We start from the raw sequence: 26,745 nt of genomic DNA, 5'->3' as shown, positions 1-26,745 counted from the left end.
GTTTACATAATTCAGAGCTTCCTTCTCTCAGTCTTTTATGTTTATTAACACTGTCAGAGATCTGATTACTGTATTAAATGAAAACAGACATTGTGCGGTCATTTTCAATGTATAATGCATATTCTTCTGAGGATCTGTCTTAACTTGTGTCGGTGTTTACTCCACTACTGAACAGCTGAACAGTAGAGCTCAACAGTCACAGTCACATTTTTGAACAGCTCTCCTCCTGGAAGTGAAGTGAAAATCCTAACATAAAGAGTTATAAGCCTGGAACCAAACCAGTAAACCTCCAGATGAAATTGTGATCAGAAAACATTTGATTCGGAGCAAAAGAGAATTGGAAAGGCGAGACTGTGTACATGATTACTTTAAAACGACTACTCAGCCCATTAATCACTGTGAGTCATTCCTCTCCTCACAAACACCAATCCATGGCCTGATTTGTCGCGATTTTCACAACCTTTGTTTTTCCTCATCATCTCCAAAAAATGCAGCACGTCAGACAGAGAAATCGTGGTTTCTCCTTGATAAACGCAATTCAGTCAGGGACGCTCTCGTCATAGGTTTAAACATTTATTGCAACAAATGGAACACGGTGACGTTTGGAGCTGACGGCTCTGCTCTTAAGATGCTCCTTGAATTGACCAAGCAGCATGCTAAGCTGAAACAGGGAGCGCAGTGCAGAAAACCCCCCCAGGGTGTACAAGACTGAGCCATAAGGAAGACAATACTTAAACTGTTTAAATGCTGTTTTTTAACCTTGAGCTCTGACAGGACTCGACCACGCTGAAGGGGTGTTGGCGGCAAGCTTTCCGGCAGCAGCAGTGTGTGGCAGCTTTTGAGCCAGAGCGGTTATGAGTGAGGAGGGAGCCACTTTTAAATGGACCGCCTCGTGGTGAGAATAGCTGCAATTTGTGTGCGACTGATTGGTAATTAAGATTCGATTGGGAGGCTGTCAGCTGATCACAGCCGGGGCGAGGGACTTCCGTGTCCTGCATGAACTAACGCTAAAGCTTCATACAATGCAATCGTGGTGGCAGTGACTCGCTAGCCAACATGACTTTTTGTGGTTGCGGTAAACGTTTCCATGGTTAGAATGAGCTTCACCGTTCAAAGACGTCGCTGTTGTGGTTTATATCATACAGACCTGTGTCTTCTGTAGGAGCACGTTCTCATCGCCTCACAGTCTCAGAGCTCGTGGTAAATCTGTCTTGGATGGTTCCAACATTATGGCTAATAATTAGCATGCTCAATTCTGAATATGGATGGGATTTTTTTGCTTCTGTTACCTGTTGAGCCATCAATCCTAGAAAGTACTGGTCTAGAAAAACTCACTCAATGACTGGTGGTCAGACTGCCACCATCGACTTAGACTGCATGGTTCCCAGCGGATGAATCCTAATCTGGTGTTTTTGTCAGCTCAAAATCTTCCCACTGGTGTAGAGGGTCAGCCGTCATAAAACTAAATCCCTGTGGAGATCTCTTGATCTTGAGAGATTAAATCCTTGTATAATTCCATTTGTCCACATTCCTGCTCCCCAGAGGATGAATCCCTCGCGATGTATAATCTGCCTACTTACAGTGTGTGTTCACTGACAGAGAGGTACAGAGCTCTGATATTCTAATAATGTCTTCTGTGATATTACACTAGCACTTTCTATTTCTGCACACACACACACACACACACACACACACACACACACACACACACACACACAAACACACAGCCTCCTCGGGACCGTTTTGTCCGAAGTGTCCGCTGGAACGTGACTCTGATTCTAATGCCTGCAGGCACTGAGGGGATCACAAGGCTGAGTGCTACTGGAACTAAAAGTACACACACACACACACACACACACACACACACACACACACACACACACACACACACACACAGAAAGACAGAGGGGGGGAGCGGCTGAATATGGAGATGATGTCTTTATTAGGGAAGAAAGCTTCTACCTCAGACTCAGACCTCTGGGTAAATAATGGGATAATGGAAATATCTCATGTGACTCAAGCCAAGTCATTTTATTTGTAATACTACAAATCACACATTTGCCTCAAGGGCCTTTACAATCTGTACAGCATACAATATCCTCGACCCTCAGATCCTTGTGTAAGGAAAACAATTCATAATTTGACCAAAAAAAAAACGTACATTTCATTAAAAAGATTTTCTTTCTAAATGTGCAGTGGAAGTGTTAGCTACAGCAGATATGTCTATATCATTATTATCATTACAAAGTTTCCTTCGTTTGTCACCCCAACAGAAACAGGAGGTTTCCGACAGGACAATTTCCTTTTTATAATTCAGTGGAAAGTGGGAATCGGAAAGTGGAATGCAAAGGAAGCATGATGAATATTTAAACCATTACACAGCCATTATAGCTCTTTATGTAAATGCACAGTTAAGTGCTGTGGTGGTTATTTATAGTCGCAGCAGGCTGTAATTGGCTTGGGTCGTTGTTTGGAGTGGGTTGACCGGCCCGTCTGACCCACCGCTGCAGAAGGTGGTGCACGTGCAGGAGGGTGGGACAGCTCAGACCAGCAGCTGTGAGACTGGAAGGATCTGGGTACAAATCTCTGATGGAGAAAATCACGACAGACAGAGTGAAGCACGCTCTCCTTCCTGAACAACTGTGGTTTTGCCTGAATGCTTCCAGTGAAATAGAGTTTGACGTATTTTCAATTTTCATTTTTACCATTGCAAACTAATGACAGTTCAGTCACAGGCTGTTCGTTCAGTGCCATCCAACAGCATTTTCAGACCAACAGTTTTTGACTGGATAGAGGATAAATGCAGTTCATTACAACTGCTCTGCTTTTTATAGTGTTGGCAATGGTTTAATATTATATCCAGACTGTTTACGATCAGGAAAGCAACCGGTGACACAGTCTGTATACGGAGGAGGTCAGGGATGGATGGTGGGTCAAACAAGCAGAAGACAGCTGATTGTGTCCAGTGTGAAACCAGAAGACAATGGTGAGTTAATCTGATTTATTAATCTAGTTACACACTTCCAAATATTACAGTTGAGTCTGGTGTTTACAGGGAACAACAAATATGATCGGGACAGCTGTGTGACATGTGCAGAAGTTATGGTACATTTGCATTCCTCTTCTGTCGGACATCTTTTGTCACACATTTGGCGCACATTTGATCTACTCCCTGTGTTGAAGATTCGTATCTATGTTCAGTTCTTTAAAAGTTTGCCATCTTTGGTAAGTGGACAAACACTCATCACTACCTATTCACGTTGAGAACACAGCTGTAAATGAATCTGGCTTTATTGTTCAAATGGGACAATTCTTACTTTGATTGGTTAATGAAAAGGTTTAGAATTCCCCTCTGCAACTGCCCCTCTGTGTTAATTGTATGCAAATATTCTTCAATCATTGTTTTGTATTATTTATGACATCTCAGGTAAAAGTGTGATGTCATCGGACACAATCAACTTTTCGATTTAATTCGACTTCAGTACAAAACTCAAAACGTTTTGCTGACTAACTTTTTACCAACTTTTCTAAATTAGCACACTGGCTGTATTTCTGTAAATGGATTCCATCGATTAGTTGATTGCGCTGCTCAGACTGTGGATGCAGGATGCCATCTGCCTGTGATTGTTCTTAATGTGATTCCTTATTGATGCTCGGTGGGGGTGTCGTGTTCTCACTGGGCAGCTCTCCTGGAACAGAAATTGGTTCCACCGACGCACGCCTTATATTTACTGTACTTGTCTGAGTTCAAATGTATTGATTATAATGTGTCACGTGATCAGAGAAATCAGATCAATCAGATCAGATAAGAGGTCATTGTCTGTGCATGTAGAAGTGCCTTAAACTTGCTAAACTCTCATAGCCGGCAGGGGGCAACTCCACTAGTTTAAAGAACAGCTCTGACTGTATGTAAGCTTATGAGAACATTACTAATTCTCACTTTATTAATTAGCTTAGCTAACAGTTTCCTAATGAGTTTATGGTCTTAAGCGCTAGTTTCAAGTTTCTTCAACACACCATGATGTTCATTTAGTAAATTATGGTCCCATATAATAGACTTTAGTCAGGGTATGCTTTAGGGCATGGCTACTTTATGATTGTCAAGTTGATACCATGGTGTGTCCTTGGGTTCCCAGTCAGATTCATTAAGGATATCCTCCACAACTCTGCCCTTGTCTAAATATGGTCATTTCTGGCTCCCGAAATGTCCATAATGGCTCACTCAACTTCAAGACTGTAGTCCACAAACCAATGGGTGTCATCATTGGTGGGTTTGCACTTGCAGCAATACAACATTATTTGAACCAAACAGATTAAATAGCATTTGGACGCAGGCTGACTACCTCTGGTCTGTGTGAAGTCTCTTGATACAATGACAGGTCGCAGTCGAGCGGTGTGGTTGACCCTCAGTCCAGCAGCTGTTCTGGTCAACTGAGTGACTGAAGAGTCTGAGAGTAGCCGCACCAAAGAATAACTGTACTGTATGTGTTCACTTCCTCTTTGCGTTCAGTATCATTTGCTACCTCTGTTTAACAGTTGGCTTTGCTGCTTGAAGGCGAACAGACGCTTCGAGCCTATGTTCAGCCTGCACGGCGGATCAATAGCTCCAGTTTCCTAATGAAAGCAGAGTCTTACTAACATTTATCTATTACTAAAGGTCATCATGTCCACTCTCACAGTCTTCAGAGGAAGACTTGAGGAAAGGCCTGAACTTGAGCATTTTTCATATCAGAGCAGATAATCGATGGCTGCTATAGGAGGCAGTGCTGTAACAGGAAGAGTGGAAGATATCTGAAATGGATCCGACACTCAGAGAAGAAGTAACTACAGCATGAGGACGATACAACAGGAAACTGGTCTCGCTCTACAGCAACACATCCAGGACAGCACCTTTCTCTCTCTCTCTAGTTTGCTGCTCTCATTTTCACTCTCACTGCCATAGAACTGAGATATTATTTGATTTATGAGAAAGAATATCTCATTAATATACACCAAGTGTCATTTTAATGAGTCTGTCTAATCAGCTGTTCAGTGTGTCCCTGTTGCTGGGGTAGAGCCAGCGTCTTGTTAGGGGAAGGTCACGAGTTCGAGTCTCCTGGTCTGCATGTCAAAATGACCTTGGGCCCCAAACTGCTCCTGATGTGCTCATCGGCACCTTGCATGGCAGCCACCGCCATCAGTGTATGTATGTGTGAAGTCGCTTTGGACAAACCCTTTTGTAGTAGCATCATCTCTTTGTCGTTATATCCGTCAAAAGTCTGCTTGACCTTAAATTCAGAATGTACTTTGTGTTTAAGTATGGTGGATGTCACAATAGGACAATCACGGGTGTAAATTACACACCATTTACATTCTTCAAAGGACTTCTCTGCTGTATTTTTCAGTGGAAAACTGTTCTTACTGTCTGGTAGACTGTGGTGTTTGGCACATTACAACCCTATAATATCATTGCACAGTCAGAATCCTGCAGGTACAGATGGCGTGAACGCAGCAACAGAGGCCACAGACGTCACAGGGAGACCTCAGACTTTGATACGGAGCTGCAGACTTGCGGTATTACCTGTGCACCTGCAGGTTGTCCCAAATGGATCATATCCCTCCACAACTCTGTGTTTACTGCTCAAGTTTCAGGTTCATCGAACATTTTTCTCGGCTGATATTTATTCTGTACCTCAACCCAGGCTCCAGGAGTTATGGAATTTCATTAAAGGAAAACGCATACACAACAGACAGATGACTGCAGCTCATAAGACAGAATTACATAGGGGGGACGAGAACAATTCATTAAACTTTTTATACTCAATATCATAGTAACTATGATAAGAGCAACAGAGGAAGTCAGGTGACGTTGTATAAAGAGCTACAAAGTGCACAAAGGGAGGAGGTTGGGGAAGAATGGTCAGTCAAACAAAACCCGACTTTCAACCAGCAGACTGCTGTTCATGTCTCTCCTGTAAACAAAAGTCAACATTGACTTGTTTCAACTTATGTAATGTAACTTGATGTTCATATTTTAACCCAAAGCATGGTCTTTTCCTAAACACAACAAACTGTGTGGCTGTTTCAAAATGTTAGCCACATGACAACAAAAGTCCAGAGGCCCAGACCAGTCACCTCAAAATGCTGTTGGTATTTAATGTTTCTGCACAACCAAGATGTTCAAATTTTTATGTGTCATACATTTCTCATCAACATTTCTTCCATGTATTATGTCATGTTACATGTATGCTAGCTGTATCAAGTGGGTGGTGGCATTACAGCTGGGCAAGATGGCTGCCAAGTGAGGGACCACCAGATATTTTTAAATAGATGGTGGGAAATTTTCCAGCTGTTTGTTGAGCTGGAGCCAAATGAACGTTTCTGTATGTTAATACTTTAGGTCTGATCTATTGCTGTCTCGTCACAACATTGTGATTACGCTCTGCTTAGGTTTAGGTACAAAATTCCATTGATTAGGGTGGGGAAAACATCTTGGTTTGGTTTAGAATACCGGTTTTGATTGCCACAAAAACCGCTGTGAATCTCCTAACAGACTCAGAACTGCAGTCAACTGTTTGGCAGCCTTGTGGTAAGTGTGTCATCACCATCCTGATGTGGAAGAGATGATTTTCCAAAAGTCAGAAAATAAGTGTTTATCGTGAAAGGAAATGTCATGTTTGGTACAAATGTCAACCACGGACACATCTGTCATTTGCATAAATGGTGATTGGGTTGAACTGAACAGTTAAACCAAAACATGATGTTTTCTTTACCCTTACCAAGTGGTATTTCTGCCTGAACCTGGCCAGAACACAAGCAGTTGAACTCAAAGAAATGTGCAGAACAATTGCCAACATATATTCTGGTGATGAGGTTTTTAAGCCTGTCGCTGATACTCTGGGCCACCGATATATGGTAGTTTGTGCTGTTGGAGTCACAATCAACCCATTCAGTGGTTAATGTATGAGGACATGTTGTTTCAGTGCTCCTAGCTGTTAGCTTGGCTCGCTCGCCTGCATCTGACAAGGTGAAGCTGCTGACTGGCCTGAGCTTCGGCTCTCCTTGATGCTCTCCTGGCATCATCACATTGTAAATGTCCTCGTATAATCCCCTCACACACACACGCACACTCGCATCATCCAACCTCAACCTTGAGTTATGGCGTGGCCGCCACTGGCAATCACATTAAGAGGCACATTTCTTCATATTCACACAGGGGACCACATTGGGCAATCTGCTTAATTTAGCCAGACTGATGAATTGTACTGCTGTACTCTCTCTCTTCACTCTCAGTCTACCTCTCTCGCCCCCCCCCCCCCCCCCCCCCCCCCCTCTATCTCCATCACCAAAGCGACCTCCTTGTCTTTATCTTTCCGTCCCTCGGCCCCTGCTAGTGTTCCTCTCTCGCTTGTGCGTCAGTCCTGCTGTCCTTGAGACGGCCGGCTGCTTCTCTCCACGGTCGGTTGAAATGTCAGACAGCCAGAATAACCTGCAGCTACCCGCTTTCTGCTACCTGCTCCTCACAGGACCAACCTGGAGCTCCTTCGGTTGTGAGGATTGAAATTGAGTGATGAGCCAATTCAGCATTCAGCTGCTTAACTTCCAGAATAAATAGCAGAGCTCACGCTGTGCTTTACAAGATCACATGACAAGATACAAACTGGGATCAAACAAGAAGCAGACTCAGGAAAAAATACTTTATCATCTTGATAATTAAATTAGACTTACATCTGCTATCAGGATCCTCAAAGTTATCAGAATCAAAAGCAAAAAAAACTTAAAGGAACTTAGTTTTTAAGATTTTACCATCTGAGCTCTGTATGGCCGCGGTCTTTTCAACTGACAGTTTATGTGGATGATCGTTGAACGTGGCAGTCCTTTTATTCATCTGTAGCACCAAACAGAGCTGATTAGCAAAGTTGTCTTTATCATACTTTGAACAAAAATTAAAACAAATAGCTGGATACTCGCTGGATTTATAACCATCGTGCATCATCTGAGTGTAATGTGAGCAAAAGAATGGACTTCTTAATTATAGCGATAATTATTATTATCTGCCTCTGATTAACTTTGCAGATTTTGCAATAATGATGATGTACCATTTGAAAGACTTAAGCAAAATAGATAGATAGATAGATAAATAGATAGATAGATAGATAGATATACATTAAAGGTATGATTAAAAGCTGTTAATTAACATATTCATGGCAACAGAAACAAATACTTATCATCATTTGTAGCTACTTCTGTGGGATGTGTTTCACCTGGCAGTCCTGGGAGCTAGGAGTTGTCAAACTAGACCTGCACTATTAGATATTATCTCACAAGTATACTTCTATTTTCCCCTCAGTTTCTGATTGGGAAAATTCTCATAGTTGGAGCAACTACTTGAAAGGTTGGCAAAAATGTGTCACATTCCTTCTTGACTTTGGCCATACCAACATATTTGAACGTTTTTCAGCTAAATCAGTGTCTCTGTATGATTGATTGGCCAGTTTCAAATCCTTTTTCTGGACTCTGTGGCGCAACGGTAGCGCGTCTGACTCCAGATCAGAAGGTTGCGTGTTCAAATCACGTCAGGGTCAAACCTTTGGGAAGAGTTTGTGAGTGATATTGTCCTCTCACAGACAAAATGAAACATGTAGACTGGTTCCCCAAACCTAAGTATGGCTGCTTTTATTTTTTCTATTTAGCCCTCACTACCATAAATGTTTGGTTTGTCAGGAGATACTTGGACCACTTGATAGAAACCGTCTATGTGGCCCAACGGTAGCACGTCTGACTCCAGATCAGAAGTTTATGTGTTCAAATCATGTCAGGGTCAGTTCTTTGTTAATCTGACAAGAAATGCACACTGAGAATAATTACTGCCTCACTAGGTACATAGAAACTTAATATGTTACGTCCCCTTTGACGTTAAATTCCTACCTAACATAACCCTCAGCAACACTGTGAACTAAAGAAAGCGTTCCTCTGTTGTTGAAGAGTGCAGTTTTTAGAACTGCTAAGTTAAGTTCCCACAAGGTCAAATCTGCTCACTGAGTTCATATCATTGAAATGCTGAGAATGTCCTCTTTAAGGTACAGCAGCTCCAGCTTCAGTAGAATGGTTGGTCAAAAACATAATGGTCTCTAGAAGGGAGAGAAACACTCATCAACTTCAACTCAAACAAACCAAGTGGAAATAACACACAGGCAGCTTACAATGGAGCAACTTCTTCTCTCCTATGTCCATCAATATCAATGCTGTCACATTCATGGTTTGAAAGAAAACAGGAAGTGCCTGCAGCTGTTTTAGCACATCCATAGTGAAGGTTCACCAGTAGTGAAGTGCCCACAGATCATCAGTAGTAAAACTGCTTCCTACTGTGAATGTGGGATGGAGTGCTGCAGGGTTAATATATTTTTGTAGGCTAACCCTCATGTTAGCATCGCCCTGGTTCCCTTCACAAAAAAGCCTAAGGGAATTTCCAACTGCTAGGAAATAATCTCAATAAATTTATGATGCTGGCATTTTTTGCTCAGCAAGATAATCTTCACAGATGGACACCACGTTGAAGATTTATGAAGCTGAAATAAAACTGCCAGAGGTAAAACGTTAAAGTTAGGCTATAAACAAACTATCAAATGACATGACTTCAATGTCACCAACACTAAGCTTGTTGTAGAGCTTTGTAAGAGAGTTAGAATGGCACAAAGTTGTCCATTCGCAAATTGAGATCTCTGTTAAAATTACCAAAAATTACCCAAGTTACATGAGCAGAGAGCAGCCACTCTCCACACATGAGCAGAGAAGTATGAGCTCTTTTTGTGTGTAACATCAGCTAACTGCTCCTAACTGGCCTGCATTTCAAAACACACACACACACACACACACAGACACACACACACACACATATATATATATATATATATACATATATATATATATATATATATATTAGGGCTGTCAGAGTTAACGCAACATCCTCTTAACGCCGTTAATTTTTTTAATGCGCGATTAATGCTCAGTATTAAAAAAAAAGAAACGCGCATTGTATGATTCACGGCCGTCGATGGCACCTGTAGTCTTGATCCAGAGGGTGGCAAAAGAATAAGAAAGGGAATCAGAAGAAGAAGAAGCAGGGTTGGCGGTTTGGGAAAAACACGATGGACTGAAAAGCGAAAGTGAAAGGAAATGGAGAAAGGACTTATGAACGGCAAATTCACTTTCAAAACACTGCCAGATGGTTCGGTCCATAGTACAAAAGTTATCTGCACGTACTGTCGACATGAAATGAGTTACCATTGAAGTACGTCAAGTCTCAAATATCATTTGCAAGCCAAACACATGGCAGATGCAGAGACATTAAGGTACATTTAGAACAGAAAAAAATGTGCCAAAAAATTGCAATTAATTTGCGATTAATCGCGAATTAACTATGGACAAAATGCGATTAATCGTGATTAAAAAAATTAATCGTTTGACAGCCCTAATATATATATATTATATGCTGTTGCAGTAGAAAGTCTTATCATCTCACATCATCAGAGATGTTTGCAACCCTTTTCTGACAGTTGGCCCATTCATTAATTCATATGGAAAGAGCACACTGTAGTACTTTGAACAGTAACACTCTCATGAGTGTAAAGGGTTAAATCGGATTTATGAACGCACCTGAATCCAGAGGCGACACATACCTTGATCTCACCAAGAAAAGTAATGCATGGCGAAATGTCAGCAGTTAGATGGGGCTACCAGGTTTGTGAATCAGCATATAGTTTACAGACGTAGATAAATCCGAGGCTTAAGTTAGCTTTTCAATGTCGTATACAAGCACAGCGCAGGTGAAGTGTCTGTGCCCAGTTGTAGCCCAATGCACTGATTACATAATATACGGAGCACTTTCTACAGATATTTATTGTGTTACAGAAACCTCTGAACTCTGGCCTTGGATGCACACCATGAGAGGAAATGTCAAACATGGACAAGATTCCTGTAAATAAAGGTTGTGAAAATCAAAACAGCCTTGTGTATAAAGGTCACTTTTATTTGGAGGTAAATATTATACCTGGTACAAATGCCCCTTTCCCGAAGCAGCACCTTTAACACAGTCCCATTTTTCATTTTCCACGTTCATGTCTTGAGCTTTAAAAAAAAGAATATGTGACCTTTACTTTGGACTGCGCCAACCTTTAAAAGAAGCTGACCCACTTTTGAAGCTTTTCACCCCCTCCAAAAAACAACCTCTTCCTCACTTTGGGTTAAGGGAAGACAGGGGACCGTACAGCAGCGCCAAGCTCAGCGGGAAACCATCCGTTCATTACATCAGTCAAAATCTCCATTGAGATTAATACCAACTGGTCGTGCCACTTTATTCCTGAGGAGAAAAATGCAGTTGTCAGTCGACCTAATTGCGCTCTCATGGCGCATGAGGGCCTGCTGAGTTATTGAGAGCTCTACCAGGAAAATCATGATCGACGAGCAGCAGGAGGGCCTGACATCGCACTTCACACACTGGCTGCTCCGTCAGGACAGAGGGAGGGGAAAGAAGAGCTCAGAGATAGAGGGATAATGCAACATCAGAGAAACAGAATCCACATGTGTGTGTACATGGATGCAAATGAGGGCTTATAAATGAATTCCACTTCAGGCAATTTTGATTTGTAGTGTTCCTATGTGTGCCAGAGTTGTGTGTCAAATGCTGCTGACACCTGACCAATCAGATCTTTGATGCTTTCTGGCTTCTTCTACTGTAGGAGAAAATGTTAATAGGGTCAAGATATCAACCCAATCTCCCACAATCATGTTGCAATGCATATGCATAGCTTCATGTTTATGACTTAAAATACCTGATTTTGTTGCCACAAACGCGTCTGGAAATTGTACACCAGTTGTCCTAAAGAGAGAAAAAAAAAAGTTTTGTCCCGACGTCTTGTTGAGAACACTAATGAAAAACACTCAGTGATGTGCTTCATCACAGCTGAAGAAAACTTATCAGCTCTCCGTTACCAAAATACTGCTGGAAATGTCCAGATCTAAAGTTAAAAACACTAACTCTCATGAATGTTGAAAATCTTGATCAGCCATCTTTGGCTTGGAAGCCTTCACAGTCCCTTCCACCTCCTGACATTAAACATGAACATGTAATGTGAACATGACATCACAAGTATTGGTCAATATGATACATATAACATGCCATAATTTTGATAAGGCATGCCTGCAATATCCTCTGGTAAAACCTTAATCATTGCAATCATCATGAAAGATGAGTATCTGCCTATGTGTATATGAAGATGGACATTTTGCATGTGAGAGAGTGTGTTTAGGTATTTGAGGCCGACCTCTCCAATAGTTAGGTCAGAGTAAATACAGCAGCCTGCAGGGACCACTAGCAGGGCTTTAGGCTTTTTCCTGACCTGGTGGGAAAATGTTCCAGTTTTAAACTGAGCCTGTCAAACAGCACACTGTATACTCTGTATACTATGTATGCCTACTGGGTTCAAGAGTCAAACTTGAACTGTTTGAATAATTTATCGGAGCAGAATTCAAATTCCAAGACCGCACAGAAAAACCTGCTGCCCTGCCAAGTGAGCTGAAACAGCAGAGCGGCTGCTGGATGGATGAACAGGTGTTCTATCTCTGTGTCCTGCAGTGCTACATGTTCACTGTTGTGGTTTCACTTTTCAGCTCTGACAAAGATGTATGGCTGCACTACTTACTGCTAAGAGCTTGACAGGCCTTTCATGTGTGTGAATTCATGCAGAGAGCAAGACAGTGTTCAAGCATGTTAAATTCTGTGCGTTTATGTTTGGGTGTGACAGCATGCTGGTGTCAAAGTGTATAAATGAATGGGTGGGAAGAGCAGAGCTCCTTAAGAAGAAATACCAAAGTACTGAAAAAAGAAGATGTCTATGATCAGACCTCTAAGTCTGCGAAGAGGATCTTTGAGCTACAAGCTAACACCAACATGCTAACATTAAGCAGGGGTGATGTAGCATAGTGCCATATACATTTGAACTAAACACAGTACAAGGTGACAGTTTCCTCTTTTCCACCAAATTAGCTGTTTTTAACCAGTCGCATTCAAGATTATTTGAACCTTGGTGCCATCAGGTGAACCAACTTGCATTCCCACCAGTTTTCAACAGAACCATTGTAATCCAGGATGTGTCCTCAATGAAAGGCATTAAAAAAGACCAGCAGAATATCACACGTCTACTACAGTTCACACTTCATGTCAGAGAAAACCTAGTCTGGCTCAGCGGATATAGACTGTTGGTATGTCTGGCATTGGGCGCCTATTTCAGGCCATGCTCTTCTCCCTATAGCCATACATGGCTTATGGTTTTCAAAACCCGGCACTACAGGAAACCACACCAACAGCAACCTCCCTGATAGTAAGCTAAAAGCAGGAAATGTTAAGTTACCCAACCAAAACCTGGTGAATGGAAAGTCTAGGAAGTCTATGAAGAAAGTCATGAGACGCAGTCGAAAGCTTCAGACATAAAGTTTATTAAATACAATACCAATGACTTAAGGGAAAAAGTGTATCATTAAAAAAATGAAGATAATTGTGCTGTTGTGTTTGTTCTCGTGGGTTCGGCCTGGCCAGACTGGACAGATTAGCACAACAGGGACCTGATGGCTCTCTAACAGGAGTCAGGTCACTGAGCCATATGCTCCCAGGTGTAAATATCATGAAAGTTGAGCTTTAATCCTACAAGGGCAGTAACAGATTTACAAGACAGGGACCGTATACTACAGCAGAGACGGCAAAGCCTTGAGATACTCAGGCATGCATGTACAGTAAAGGCACTCCGACATACACAAGGATGGACACACATGCACAGATGCATAAACTGATTTATACAGGGGCACCAACTGTACACAGACATACACACACAAACACACACACACACGAACACACACACACACATATACACAGAAGTACTTACACACACACACATGCGTCTTGTACAGCAGGTAATTCCCACAGCGTTCAGAGCCAGAACACAGGATGACCTCTAATTTAAAAATCCAACGCATCACGTTAGACAGCATGAATAATGCATGAGGCAAGTCTGCTTGTATTATTGCCAGGAGGAGGATGCAATTACATTTCCCTCAGGTACTCAAGTGCTGTAGAGTAAAGGAAAAGAGGAAGAAAAAAACACATACGCAGGAAAAAAAAAATCATTTTGGGATTATGTAGCAGAGGTTTGGTGGCTGTCAGATGAGGACGTGGTTCTTTAATTGTGTGGCTGTTTTCTTGCTTACATACCTCAAGTCTACAGGGGGAAGTTATCGCACAGCTCGATAAGGAGTTAATTAAAACAGATTGGAAGTTTTTATTGTGTCCTTTACAGCATTTAATGTTACTGTGTTTTTTTTGGAACACAGTGATAATGGTGTGTTTGGCCTTTTAGCTTTGCCCCTGTGCAAAACATAATCTGATTTAAAAGTGTTTTTCTGTGGAGGTTTAGACTCAAAATAACATCTGCTGCCTTTTTGCAAGGAGAAAATATTGTTAGTTTAAGTTTATGCAAACCAACGTTATGCTCACATTTGTAGGTGTCATAGGCTACCTACCATGTTATCATTCTACAAAACATTTGACATGTTTAGGACCTAACTTTTAGATCAGTAGGTTGAGGAAATGGTGAGGGACTAACAAACAAGAAGGCTGGCAAGCCACTGACCACTGTTCAAGACTGTGTTTAACATTTGTAAGCCTGAAACCACTGGGTATTATTAAACAGATCTCGGGACATCTTCAGCAATGTTTGTGGCAACCACAACATGTATTTTAAGACAAAACATGAGTCATCTTTTCCTAACCTTAAACAGGTGTTTTTGTGCCTAAACCCAACATAAACACATATCCAGGGTTTGCATCACCAACATTTATTCAGGTGATTAGGCTGACTTCTGTGGTGATACCTCTTTGTTGCCTTAGAAATAAATCACCTATATGCCACAATTTTTTCAGCAAAATTGTTTTGTAATAATACCATGACTATTTTCAATGATGTAAACACGGATGAACAAGACATTTTTGTTGCTCTTGTTTACAACTTTCATTTATGAAACAAGTTGAATTGTACTGGAGACAAACCAAATGATGTCATTCACAATGTCCAACAACCTAAATGTTAAGTTCCTCCACTGATAAATGCCTTGACACATGACTATTACTATGGGTCAAACATAAATAAATTAAGACAATAAAAACAGAATTAAAATCTTAAAAGAACAACCTGACAATTTCAGATTCTAGATTTCACAGCAAGTACCAATAATCAAATGAAAAAGACATTTAAAACCTTCTAAATCAACATTTTACTGTTTTCTAAAAGAGGGAAACAACATGAGAGTCAGCCTCAGGAACAAAACTGGAAGTGTTTCATTCTGTGGATGGAAAAGAATGACAAATGACAGAACAATGTGAAATGAACTCTGACCTCGACAGAGTCAGAGCGGCTGCCTGTGCACACAAACTTCCTGCCGCAGGGTTGCATGCAAACCTGCTACTGATTGCAAACACGAACGGGTCGGTGTTACTCACAGGCACTTTGACTGAAAATGTACAGCAAACACCAAAAACTACATGAATCACATTGTATAAAAACAATGAAATTACTGTGTTTACATGATCTTTGGCTGACATCCGGTGAGATGCTGATGAAACAGTGTATTATGTCATCATATCAGGCCTATAAATGTTGGTTACATCATAAAGAGTAAGCGCTCTACATCCCAAATAAAATGCTTGTTGTCATCTTGTTGTTTCTCTCAATAGGCAGGCCAGGTTTTCATCCTTGAGGCTCATCCAGAATAGCTCAGTGAGGAGTTACATCAGATCCTGTGGACTCTGAGCCTCAGTCTGGACAAAACTCAACTGCTCTGTGTTTCCCTGCAGAGTTAGGTTGGAAACATGGGGACATCTGACTTTGTCATATATTCTAACACACATTTTGTAGGTGGGAAGCTGAATCGTATCATTGTTGCCTGTATGACTGAGTGGTGGTTCTTAGGGCAAAGCTTGAACCCCTGTTAAAGGTGAATGTATGCTTCTCCACTGGGTGTTACTTTGGTTCTGCTTCCACCAATGTAGGAACAGATTTGTAGTTGAGCAGAGCAATTCTCCTGTTGCACCACCTCACCACCAGATATGTTGCACATTATCAGGCTGTGCAGTGAATTCATTGTATGCCACACTCCATTGTTAACATAATTTCATTCAGTTTTAGTTCAGACAACAAAACCTCTGATGGCATTGAACAGTGGGACATAATCAAAAATGCACTTCTTTGGGACTCAAAGGTCTGAAACAAATGTTTTTTTTCAAATTAAAAGAATGAAATGCTGCTCACCACAGATGGGAGGATCACATTGATCCTGGGTCACTTCTGCACATCGCCAACCTGCTGACAACTGCTGAAGTCAGTCAAACTGCAACCTCTGAGATACGGACATCGACATTTTTGATATATAGCAACAACAGGGAGGTCTGTCTCTGGAAGCAGCAGTGGTGGAGAGAAGGTGTGCACCGGTGATACTTTGTTGTATGTGAAATCATTGATAACAAAGCCTTTCTTTAACTTTCTAGTTTTCTCTGCTCTGTCAATAACTTTAATTGGCACAAAAAGAACTCATAACCTATTATATAACATCAGTGTTTGGAAGAAAATAGGCGTTGATGATGAAATGTTACTTAACAAAAGGGCAAAAAATGTTGATTCTGAAAATCATCAGTAAAATGTTCATTGACAATGTATTTCAGCAAAGTCAACAGTGACATGAAGCACTTAACATTCAACCTAAATCACAATCTTTTTCCAGCATATGCCAAAATGTTTCTGTCGTCTAATGCTCTGGCTACCATGAACACCCACTGTAATGTATGACGTGCATGTTGTGTATGTCACAGGCCAAACAAGACGGTGAGCTTTTATTTCGGAGGATCAGAACATAGCTACTCATTTCCTGTATACAGGTAGTTTATTTATCAGGTCTACTTTTATGCCTGTAGAGCAGATCTATGGGCTGATTTGTGAGGTGTTGTAGCTGCAGCTGTATGAACGGTCTGAATACGTTGCGTGTTCAATGTAGCCAGCCTGTAAACCTAACCAGAGGCAGGGCTCAGGGTGAGAATTTTATGATGAACTGAAGATTTGTGGTGCACTAAAGACCTTTAAAAAATCATTATTATAATAAAGAAAGACTCAATATTAGTATCCCTCCAATTTGGATGAGTTAATTCGGTGATGATAGTTTGTAGAGGTGAGTGGGAAAGGTGATGAGTAGGAAGTAAAGTTTCAATCCAACTTTGCATATCCATACACCTGAGTATTTTCATACATCTCGAGCAAGCAGTGACATGTTGAATGCCAATTGTCTGTTTGATTGACGTCTACTTAGAAAACGATCATGTCCCACTCCTGCCTGTTCACCACAAAAATAAAAGTGTAATAGAGGAGAGAATTTGATCCTGGCTGTCTCCAGTTTTCTCATTATCTGTGATGCATCTTTTCTTGAACACAGAAACTGATCCAAATGTGCAGCAGCGTGGCAGAAAATCCCCGAAATTACAGGAAGACAACAAATCCTGTAATTGTGTTCAACACTGTGACATAATCAGAAATGAAAACACTGACTATAAATTTGGACTCAAGTGTCTGAATCAGATGTACTTTCAAAGTAAAAGAATGAAATGCTGCTCACCACAGATGTGAGGATCACATTGATCCTGGGTCACTTCAGTGCATCGTCAACCAGCTGACAACTGCTGATGTCAGACAAACTGCAACCTCTGAGATACCGACATCGATCAGAATATTCACAGCTGCTGACCTCAGGTTTCACATGGGTGATGGGTCTGTGTGTGTGTGTGTGTGTGTGTACCCATGTGTACAACTTTTACTTTTCCTTGTTTTTCTTGTTTTTGTATGTGTTAGATCTTAGGTTCATTTTGGATCCATCCGCATGGATATCTCAAATTATAATCAAACCCTAAATAACACACATTAATAGAGTTAATCCAGGAAAACATTTAAACGCTTAAATAAACCCTCCAAGGAGACAGGTTTAATTTATCTGTGTTTTTTGTTTGTTTTTTAGTCTGGTTTGCTTCTTTAAATTCCACCACATTGTGGACATTTTAGGATCTATTCCTGCTTTACAAGCACTCTCACACCAGTACATGCAGCTTTAGTCTCATTCAGCTTTCCTCACTCTCTGTCAAATGAAACATACCGTTACTTTAAGTAAACATGTGGATTTCTCTGGATTGAACATTGTTGGATAATATAAGTACACAACTCAACAAAATATATCATCATCATGCAATTAAAATGAAATATATTACCTTTCACATGACATATCTTTAATAGTCTGAACCAGCACAATAAAAATGAGTAATGTGACACAGGTTAAATTATATCTTATTCCTCCATTTTGTCCTTTACTTCCAAAATCAGAATTGGTGATACTGGTCACAGCAATTCTACTGAACTGGATCAGTTTTTTTCAGATTTAGTTGTTAAATGCTGCTCCGCTGGGCCTTTAGACATCGTCAACCTGGTTTAAGTATTCCCTTAAATGTATTAACGATTTGTTTTGGGGTATTTTGGACCCTCATTGTGTCAGTGTTAACACCTTCCTCTACCCTCTCTGCCACACAGCCCTGCAGATGTGCCTGGACATTTGTAATTGTGCTTTGCATGGTTATAATTGTCCAATTACTTCGGTTTTCTGGGTCAGACCTGTTTTTTCTCGTGGTTAAAATAACAGCAGTGAGCCGGGTTTATCTTTGCAAACATCTGCACAGTGGATCCGTGCGGCCCTGTGGTATATATTGGTTTACATTACAATAACATTAGGCCCCTGACTTCTGGGACTGTGTGTCTTCAAGACATGTGGGGTTTATGAAAGCAGAAATGATTGCTTATCTTCCTCCTCCTCCTCAGCTCTTCATCCTCCCCATCTCTCTCTCTCTCTCTCTCTCTCCCATTCATCCATCGCCTCGCTCTCCTGTCTCCTCTGTATTGTCCTATGGAGGCCGATGCCCAGCTGTATTCCCGTGGGGCAGAGTGAACAGATGTAGCCGGCATAGAGGAAGAGGCCGAGATGAGCAACTGAAGCCCGGCTGCCTTCTGCAAATTTGACTCTCAGATATACTTAATACTTAAAAAAAAGGAAAATGAGGAAACATATAAAAACAAATCCTCATTGTAGATGATGTGAGTCATCGGGACTAGATTGCTCCCTTCCTCCTTTTTTCTCTTCCTCTTCTTTCTGCTTCACAGGACAGTTTGTATGTTTTAATATTTTGTTTCTTATGTTAATATTTGTTCTGCTACAAGTCAGACATTTTCCTCTGGGGATGAAACTTGTTCTCGCACTAATTCAGCACTAGACTGTAGTTTGGTTTAATGTTTAATGTGGGAATGTTAATATTAATTACACCAGAGGCATTTTTTGCAAAGCAGAGCTTCTTTGTAGCTTTACTGTGTAATGTATGGAGAGCTGTTAAATAATATATAGCACACACACACACACACACACACACACACACACACACACACACACACACACACACACACACACGCACTCACACACACACTTTACAATACTGCTGTGTAAAACATTAATAAAATGTTCAGCAGCATGTGTGTCTGATTGTAAATATATGTTCATGTACTTGCAAATACAGCATTTGCAACCAGAACACGGTTAAGCGTCCATAAACAAGAGTTAGACCAATGATTATTGTACAAAAAATTTCAGATTCACAAAAACCCAAATAGTAAATAAAAAGATCAGCTTGGAAAGGCTGTCAAGCCAGTGACCACCAATATTTTTAACAACAACCAGGAAGTTTAAAGCAAAACTCTTGTCAAAATGCAACCTAGGCTTGTTGTGTGAATGTACTTGAGTCAAACCTTCGTGCAAAAGCATAATTCATGTTGTGTCAAGCCCTCTTAGTGTTTTAAAAATAGCGATTTTTATGCTATGGTAAAAATGCCCGTAGCACTCCCATTGAAAATGAGTTTGACCCGAAAACGAAAATATAGTAAATCTTATAAGTGCCTCTTTCGTCATAATTATGCTTTTACACAAAGGTTTGACTTAGGTACTTTTACAAAAAAAAGCCTAGGTTGCAATTTGGCGAGAGTTTTGCTCTAAGGGGAAAAGATTCTTTCCTAATCCTAAACAACTGTCCTTTGTGCGTAAATCTAACCAGACCGTCAGCACAGCATTGTCACCACATAGCATGTTAAAATGAACCTAAAGAAACATAAAGTTGCAACATAAAGAAATGTAAAGTCTCTACATATACGTGGCTGTAGAAAGCAACATTGCCAACCTTTAATTTGGTTTGGACGGAAACACAATGAATGTCAATCAAGAAGCAGACAGAAATGACCACCTGACTGACAACGAACTGAAAGAGAAGAAAAACACAGGAATGACCAATGGGCAGCACATCCTTTATCTAACTAAGATTAAAACAAAATATGTTTTGTTAGCATTGGTAAGCATACCAATACAAACAGAGTGCAAATGGGTAAAAAGCTGTTAAACACAAAATGATCAGCAATGTCCAAATTCACTTGTTCCTCCGTAGCAAACACTCAAATATCCAAATGAAATGCCACAATAGAGTCAACTGTTGATGTCAATATGTTCTCTAATGTGTTATAAAATTATGACTTAAAAATGCTAGACGACTGAACTCATACCTTTACCTTCCACAAAAAAATGTACTTCCATGGTCCCCGGCATTTTATCATCAGCAACCACATCACAACTTGTTAACTCAGAGCTTCTAGAGCATTTTCACTTCCGAACACCATAAGATGGGGACGTGCATATGGACTATTTGAAGGCAGCGACATAACAAGTCATTTACATATTAGGCAGGATAAGTGTGCATTCAGTGGTTCATTAAGACTCTGTATAAATTATAATTACAAATATCTATAGATTTCAGACACTTATGGATCATCATAAATATACAGACTTTCAACTGCAGGGATCAAAGTTCACAATATAGTGCATAATGTTAACTGTTAGGACTGAGATGTAAATGTTGGGCAGTAAAAGGCAAACTTTGGACTCAGCTGTTGGTTTGTTTTCGTTAAAATGAGGAACTGCTATGAGTCACTCTGAAGTGAATGATGTCACCGCTCAGTGTGTGTGTGTGTGTGTTTGAGAAAGAGAGAGAGAAAGAGAAAGCAAATTTGTATGCATGTGCCTGTGCACTCAAAGATTCTGGCAAATAGTACATGTGAGCCTGAGTGTGTGAGTGTTGTGTGTGTGTGTGTGTGTGTGTGTGTCTAATTATAGTGAGTGCTTTGTGGTGCATCTCAGTGTGATCGGTCCTCACTGAGTCTGACATTCGCATCAATAGAAGCCTGACGATGATGGATTCCCCTCCGCTGCTAGGCCAAAACACACACACACACACACACACACACACACACACACACACACACACAAACACATGTACACACATTTGCAAAAGCACTCTGCACATGTGCATCCACTACACCTCATTCTGGATCTCTCAGTTACTCACGCACACACACAAATAAACACGAGCGGACACAAAAAAAAAAGCATGCAGCAATTTCTTTTTTTTTCCTTCTCTTTCTCTCTCTGTCTTTATAACTCTCTCTCGTTCACTCACTCACATTTCTTCACACACACACACACGCACACACACAAACACACACACAGGCATCACCTTAATTATAATTCGGTGCTGTTGTTACACAGAGGACGGCTGGTGACTGCTGAATAGCTGGGAAAGAGAAAAACAGGGCAGTCACGCAAAACTCTCACACACACACACACACACACACACACACACACAGCATGTTTACAGTAGCAGGAGTAAAACTGTACAGTAAGCCTCTCGGAGGCTAAAGATAGTTGTGCTGAATTGCCTGGATGTGTTGCTGGCAGAATCATTTGGTTTTCAGGTGCTCCGGCTGTCCTGCCCCCCCGAAACAGTTGGTTCGTTCCACCTCTTCATCCCAATTTCTCAGCGGCTGCTTTCACAGCACAACGCTAAGCATGTCTCCTTTTTTTTTTTTTTTTACTAAATTACCTTAATTAATCACATTTACCTGCACAAGACAACATTTTAGAGTCGCGACAAGTCCCCAGCAATCTTCACCTAAAACAAACTAAATCTGGAACAGCAGAATTTTACAAACTCACCTCGTTTGCACAAATTAAATCTTGGTGATGGGACTGACACAAGGGGAAATACATCAGAACCTCTAAATATGTTAACCACATGTATTATTTCATATTTAATGTGTTTCTTCTTCCTGTGGTTGACCGGACTAAAACAGACCAGTTACACAGGTGAAATCAGTCAGGGTAGAAAACATTCTGAGCATATTTAAGAGCAAACCTGAAGTCAGTGTACATAAACCGTGATCATCAGTTGACTCGAATTTGGCAGCCATTTGTGGATACAAACGGTTATGGTGGGTGCTGCTAGCTAACTTAAAATGGGTGTGTTAAAGACATGTATTTTTTTAATGAAACCGTTTAAATAACAAACACAAAACCGAAGCACCAGGTATCAGTGGCAGGATACATCAACCTTATTCCACTGGACAAAAAGGGTTTTGTTGTGTAATAAGGTTGTGGTGATAATCATTTCATGCAAAAACTGCCTCATAGCTTATACAAAAAACACAAGTATGCATTCATTTGCAGACAATTTGGCATTTTTGAAGATATCCACGGTCGAGTTGCCATATGATTTGCAAGTACATATTTATGTTGAGACGTTTTTCATCATACCTGCAGTCACTGACACTGGAGCAGAACATTTGTATAATTATCGTTAAACATTTTTTTTTTTGCATGTGACTGCTCAGATTCGGCTGTGTTGGGCATATTTCTCGGCACTCTTTTCTCTAATCTCCTCTCTTACTCTCTAAGTTTATACTGTATATGAACTGCTACTTTATATCATTACTAGGGCCGGGACTTTAACGCGTTAATTACGATTAATTAATTACACAAAAATTAAAGCGTCAAAAAAATTTACGCATTTTAATCGCACTTATTTTTGCACCGCGGAACGTTTCTCACTGGAAGAGTTTCAGGGGTACCGATTATACTGGAGCACCAACTAACGTTCATGACTTCAGACAAAAACAATGAACGAAGAAGCAGATGAGACGGCTTTGGATGGCCCCGTGGATGGGAAATTTTGTTTTCAAAAGCGGACGGATGGCAGCGTAGATAAGAGCATGCTATTGCTGCACTTTATGGCAAAAATTGCACTGGTCAGGGCAGCGTTTAGCTCAGTGGGTAGAGCGCGCGTGTCCCATGTGCCGAGGCTCTGCAGCGGACCCAGGTTCGACTCCCGGCCTGGGTCTGTTTGCTGCGTGTCACACAAAAACAATGTTTTGTTGCTTAAGCTTCTGTATTCAGTTATTATTCAATGGTATACTAAAATCCATGTGAAAAAATTTGCTTCTCATTGTTCTCAGGTCAAATATTTATATGCGATTAATTTCGATTAATTAATTACAAAGCCTCTGATTAATTCGATTAATTTTTTTAATCGAGTCCCGGCCCTAATTATTACACATATATTTATTGTACCAACATTTATTTGTCATGTTCAACAGCTCCTGTACAAAAGATCGCCCCATTGGTGTTATATATAAGCTTTCTCGCTGTTTCGTTGGACAGGAGCTCAAGGCACGGACCAAACATGAGATGGGAACACAGGCATGCAAATAAAAAACAGAAGGAAAAATGATTTAATGATGGCTGTGACCACTGTTCAAGGCGGCATTTGTAAGTGTGAAACCACTGGATATTTAAACTGAGATATCAAGACATCCTTCAGCCGTGTTTGTGGCGACAAAAACGAGGTATCAAGCCACTAAAAGATGTCACTGCCTTAATTTGAAAATTGTACCTAAAGAAAAGTAATATTGCATGATATCTGTGATTTTCAGAAACCCGCATTGCCAATATTTATTTTGGTGATTGTTTAAAATACAGCAGCTAATTTGGTTGTTAATCCAAAGAGAAATTTCAAGCTCATCGCTCACAGAATCCAAACAAAAGCCAATGCTGACGGGTCTTGCTTTTATTTGTCATCTTGCAGTGTTTCTGCTTTACAGAGATAAGTAAAACCCGTCACTCTGGCAGTTATGGAGCACGTTCTTCCACTTAGCACTGAAGGATGTGTTGTGTTTTACTTTAATGTCCAGTTAGATGAGTACACTGTGTCTAACGGCTGTTATCTTGCAGTCAAACCTCGAGCTGTTCTTCGGAGGAGAGCTGCCAGCCGAGGAAGACCGAGCCGTTTGTTAGCACAGATGATTAGATCCACTCTGCCTGTTAAATACAGCTGTCAGGGGCAAGAAGTTGGGCCATCTCCTTTTTAAATATAAACAGGGCCTCCGTGTGTGTACAGCTTTTTGGATAAAAAAACACAGACGTAAACTGTGAGTAAACTGGTTATGTAATTCTTGCTGTCTGCTCAGCTTAGGCAGAGGAAGGTTCTGACTAATAGCCATATGTTGCTCAGAGAAAGATGAGGCGGAGAGATGCACTCTGGCTCCTTGCATAGAAAACATAACAGAGAAAATGAAGCAGATTTTCTGTTGACCTGAAAACACTGAAAGCTCTCAGTCATCTGGTGCAGTTCATTGACTTTGGAGGTAAAGAAAAGATGCAGAGCTGCGCAGGGGCGGTTCCCCATATGAGCAATATGGGCAGCATTGCGGCTGCACCAAAAAACAAAGTAGAAGGTGAGGTTCGCCCATAGCGTGATTTCCAATGTTGAGCGCTCACGTGGTGATGCTGATGTTAGGTGACGGCTTTCATTAAATGTTGCTGTTGGAGTGCCCTTGAGCAACGTGTGCGGTCTTGTGGGGCTCATGAAACATACCGTATGAAGCATTTTGCTCTGTCCATCACAACATTATAATGACTCCGCGTCAGCCACAGCAACAGAGATTACCTCGAAACACAACAGAGCCTCATCTGTCTGTGCATGTGAGCGATGTGCATCGGGGGAAAAAACCTATTTATGTCCTCGGTACATTTACATAGAAGGCACCTCGCTGTTTGTTCCTGAATGAGTCACAAAGACAGTACAAGATTTTTCTTCAGTGTTCTCAAGGAAGGTCATGTTGGTCAAAGAACCTCGCGGTTAAAGCTTCATTATATTCTTACTTAATGTTGGCTCAAGTGACTGAATGTAAAATGAAAAAGGGCGAGTGAGAATTCATTTTCAACTCTGCAGCTCTTTCTAGCCTTTCAGCCTCTTTTAGTTCAGTTTTCACCGTTTCATTTGTCTTTCTGATGTTAAATAAATCATAGAACGTGCATAAAACATAAACCAGTGCACATCTCCACGAGAATGTGACGAGTTTATACACCGTAAATGAGCGCCAGTTTTTGTGAAGTGTAACACAAAGACAAAGACTGAAGAAATGCTGATTCATGGGTTGAGTTTCTGCTTTTTACATCAGTGCATGCTGACGCTTAGAAATAAGACTTGCGTATCCTGATGTCCTGACATTCATCAGCTCAGGGTGATGCGCAGGATTATGTTGAAAAGAGTGAGTGTTTGTGTTTTGATGTTGTTATTATGCCACCAGTCTTTCTTCCCCTAAATTCATATTTGCTCCTTTATATTGTGTGTTTCCCACACATTTTTCACTCATTGAGATAACATACAAAGTCCATACAAAGCTCAGAGCTGGCTAGCTCTGGAGGCGAGAGTTGGATGCAGATCCGGACCTTCTGGAGGAATAATCACCTGGAGTCACTGCTGCTCTGATCCAGAGCTGCTTACCAACTTTTTACTTCTGGGAATAAAAAGTGGATTTAACGTCACTCCTGTTTATCAACCTGACTGCAGCAGTGATCCGTGGTGGGGACCTCCATTGTCGGGGTTCAGCATCCCTGTCTGAAGAAACACACTGTAAGATCGACCCTGCATGTCTGTTATGAGAAATAAAATAATTGCTGTTGTGATAATTTACCAGATTTGCAAAACCCTGTTTAAACTGAGGGTTGTGTCATCTTCAGATTCACGGACTTGTTACTCAGACTGGACCTTCTGGATTAAAATTTCACGTTCAGTGCCTGAAGCAGCAAGCCATCCCCAGCACAGACCTGTGCATCATTTTAATGCAAAGGTCTGATTTCAGTCTGAATTCCTGTCAGTGATTAATGTCTTTGCACATAAGAAAAAAACTATATGGAGATACAAGGAATATGAATAAGCCGTTAGTCTAGCAAATTTAAAATGCACATAAAAACAGGGTTGATAAGACTGACCTATACATTAAATATGTAGGATTTCAGACAGCTGGTTCCAGCATTCGGGATCTAATAACTCACAGCACATTATCTGCCCAGCATCAGCAGCAGTGACTGAAGGATGAAGGAGTACAACATCTAGTAACGGAAAAGGCAGATATATTGTCTCAAGTGCAGGTGGAGACCAATCCAGCACTAAAATAAGGGCGAATGTATGACTGACATTCATCAAGTTTTTGCTAACATGTGAAAAGGGAATATTACGTCTAACTTAATAGATGTTTGCACTTTTCTTTGCCCACAACAGGCCCAAAAATCAACTAAAGCAGCTTCAAAAGGACACAGGCAGTAGACTAAAGATTTATTTTTTAGCAAAGAGGTAACCAACTGAGGTGCAAGTCAAGGACAAAGTCAGAGGAGCTGATTTAGTGGAGGGTGGGATGTGAATGCACTGAGAAG

General features: G+C 40.9%; 1 non-coding gene across 1 annotated transcript; it reads left to right on the top strand.

Annotated features, from left to right (window-relative positions):
• Nucleotides 1-8,492: 8,492 nt before the first annotated feature.
• Nucleotides 8,493-8,564, top strand: trnaw-cca (transfer RNA tryptophan (anticodon CCA)). The gene has a single exon. It is a non-coding gene; the product is annotated as a tRNA-Trp (tRNA).
• The last annotated feature ends 18,181 nt before the right edge of the window (nucleotides 8,565-26,745 follow it).

This window comes from Sparus aurata, chromosome 18 (genome assembly GCF_900880675.1).
Source record: "Sparus aurata chromosome 18, fSpaAur1.1, whole genome shotgun sequence".
Classification (NCBI taxonomy): domain Eukaryota; kingdom Metazoa; phylum Chordata; class Actinopteri; order Spariformes; family Sparidae; genus Sparus; species Sparus aurata.
Note: the sequence above shows the minus strand (reverse complement) of the source record. Positions and strands in the feature narration are given on the sequence as shown.